Source organism: Nicotiana tabacum, chromosome 20, assembly GCF_000715075.1.
Source record: "Nicotiana tabacum cultivar K326 chromosome 20, ASM71507v2, whole genome shotgun sequence".
Taxonomy (NCBI): domain Eukaryota; kingdom Viridiplantae; phylum Streptophyta; class Magnoliopsida; order Solanales; family Solanaceae; genus Nicotiana; species Nicotiana tabacum.
In genome coordinates this window covers 97,047,692-97,051,049 of record NC_134099.1, presented here as the reverse complement: position 1 = coordinate 97,051,049, position 3,358 = coordinate 97,047,692, and positions in this window count along the sequence as shown.

The following is a 3,358-nucleotide window of genomic DNA, read 5'->3' as shown; positions in this document are numbered from 1 at the left end:
CTTGGTGAATCAAATATGGCCCATATAATTCTGTTTCACCGACTTCGAACCATCCAACTGGTGATCTACATCTCCTCCCGTATAGTGCCTCGTATGGGGCCATTTTAATACTGGAATGGTAGCTATTATTGTAGGCGAATTCTATGAGTGGAAGATGATCATCCCAATTCCCTTAAAATCTAGAACACATGCTCGTAGCATATCTTCTAGTGTCTGAATGGTACGTTCAGCCTGTCCGTTAGTCTGCGGATGAAATGCAGTGCTGAGATTTACTTGTATGCCTAAACCCTTCTGGAAAGACCTCCAAAAGTTAGCCGTAAATTGAGCTCCTCGGTCTGATATAATAGATACGGGCACACCATGAAGCCTAACAATCTCCTTGATATACAACTTCGCATAATCTTCAGCCGTGTAAGTTGTCTTCACTGGCAGAAAAGGGGCACATTTTGTAAGTCGATCAATTATCACCCAGATGGAGTCAAACTTATGATAAGAGCGAGGTAATCCAATAATGAAGTCCATATTAATCCCCTCTCACTTCCAGGTCGGAATCTCTATATTTTGAAGCAATCCACCGGGTTTCTGATGTTCTATCTTTACTTGTTGACAATTGGGACACTGGGCTACAAATTCTGCAATAGACTTCTTCATATTATCCCACCAATACTACTCCTTGACATCATGATACATCTTTGTCGAGCCGGGATGGATGGAATATCGGGATTGATGAATCTCATTCATAATCTTCTCTCACAACCCCGCCACATTAGGCACACACAATCGGCTCTGGTATCTCAGTGCCCCATCTTTTCTGATCCCAAAAGCCATACTTTTACACTGTTGAATGCTTTCTCTTAATCGTACTAAGATAGGATCTTCATATTGTTGTGCTTTTACCTCGGCTACCAAAGATGATTCTGATGTATTCTGTACAGTAACACCTCCGTCATCAGAGTCTAACAATCTGATTCTCATATTGGCTAGCTGATGAAGCTCTTTAATCAACCCCCATCTACCTGCCTCAATATGTACTAAGCTTCCCAATGATTTACGGCTGAGAGCGTCTGCCACAACATTGGCTTTACCGGGATGATACAATATCTCGACGTCGTAGTATTTCAATAATTCAAGCCACCTACGCTGCCTCAAATTCAACTCTTTCTGCTTGAAGATGTATTGTAAACTCTTGTGATCTGTGTAGATGTCAACATGGACGTCGTACAAGTAGTGCCGCCATATCTTCAAAGCATATATTACTGCAGCCAATTCCAAATCATGGGTTGGATAATTCTTTTCATGCTTCTTCAATTGTCTTGATGCATAAGCAATCACATTCTTACGCTGCATCAATACGCACCCCAAACCTATACCTGAGGCATCACAATATACCACATAACCTTCTGTTCCTTCAGGAAGAGTGAGCGCTGGTGCGGATGTCAATCGATTCTTCAGCTCCTGAAAACTACGTTCACAAGTGTCAGACCACTGGAATTTGGTAGCTTTCTGTGTTAACTTAGTCAATGGTGATGATATAGAGGAAAATCCTTCTACAAACTGCCTATAATATCCTGCTAGCCCTAGGAAGCTGCGGACTTCTGATGGTGTTGTAGGTCTCGGCCAATTCTTTACTGCATCGATCTTCTGAGTGTCGACACTAATACCCTCATCAGATATCACATGGCCAAGAAATGCTACTGAGTTCAGCCAGAATTCACATTTGGAGAGCTTAGCATATAACTTACGATCCTGAAGCGTCTGTAATATTATCCGCAAGTGGCCCGCATGTTCCGCCTCCGAACGAGAATACACTAGAATGTCATCAATGAATACAATCATGAACACATCAAGATAGGGCCTGAATATAGTATTCATGAGATCCATAAAAGCTGTTGGGGCATTTGTTAGCCCGAACGACATCACCAAGAACTCAAAGTGCCCATATCTTGTCCGGAAGGTCGTCTTTGGAATATCCTTCTCCCTAACCCTCACCTGATGATACCCTGAACGTAAATCAATCTTGGAGAAATACTTGGCACCCTGGAGTTGGTCAAACAGGTCATCAATTCTTGGAAGTGGATACTTGTTCTTTATAGTAGACTTATTCAACTGTTGATAGTCGATACACATCCGTAACGACCCGTCTTTCTTCCGCACGAATAGGACTGGTGCACCCCAAGGTGAAGTGCTAGGCCTAATAAAGCCCTTATCCAGCAAGTCCTTCAACTGCACCTTCAACTCTCGCAACTCTGCCGGGGCCATTCTGTATAGAGGAATAGAGATCGGTTGAGTGTCAGGCAACACATCAATGCTAAACTCAATCTCCCTTTCAGTAGGACGGCCTGGGAGTTCATCTGGGAAAACATCTAGGAATTCGGTGACCACAGGGATTGATTGTAAAGTAGGCGGTTTCGCCTCCGCATCCCTAATGCGAACGAGATGATAAATGTAACCTTTTGAATCATTTTCCTTGCCTTAAGATAGGAAATAAACCTACCTTTTGGTGTAGCAATGTTCCCTTTCCATTCAATGACGGGTTTACCCGGATATTGGAACCTAACCATCTTCGTACGACAGTCAACATTTGCATAGCATGAGGCCAACCAGTCCATTCCCATTATCACATCAAAATCAACCATTTCTAAGTCAAATAAATTTTCCGAGGTTTGACGACTACAATCATCACAGTGCAACCTCTATATACCCTTCTAGGAATCACAGAATCTCCTATCGGAGTAGATACCCCAAGGGGTTTACTTATCAATTCAGGTTCAATGCCAAACTTATTAGCCACAAAGGGTGTAACATATGATAATGTAGATCCTGGATCAATCAGCGCATATACATCATAAGAAAACACAGATATAATACCTGTAACAACATCTGGAGACGACTCGAGATCCTGTTGACCTACTAGAGCATAGGTTCGATTTTGAGTACCACTCGAACTCGGCACTGCACCTCTACCCCTACCACGGCCTGTCAACTGCTGAAAACCCCGTGCTGGAGGTCGAACTGATGAGGAAGAACCAGAAACAGATCCAGTCGGCTGAGCCATACCATCACCTCCTCTATTAGGACAATCCCACATCATATGGCCAGGCTGTCCGCATGAATAGCATGCATCAGAACCTCGACGACACAGTCCAAAGTGGGCCTTGCCGCACTGATCACAATGTGGTGTTGGGGGTCTCATCTGACTAGTATCCCTGTGATGTTGCGAGCCAGATGCCCGCGAACTCTGACCTGGACCAGAATAGGATCGATCATATCGAGGCCTCTGAAACTGTGGAGGAGCACTAGCTACAGGTGGCGCCGAACTCCTCGAAAACTGTGGCCTGATGCTGCCTTTGAAGTCATC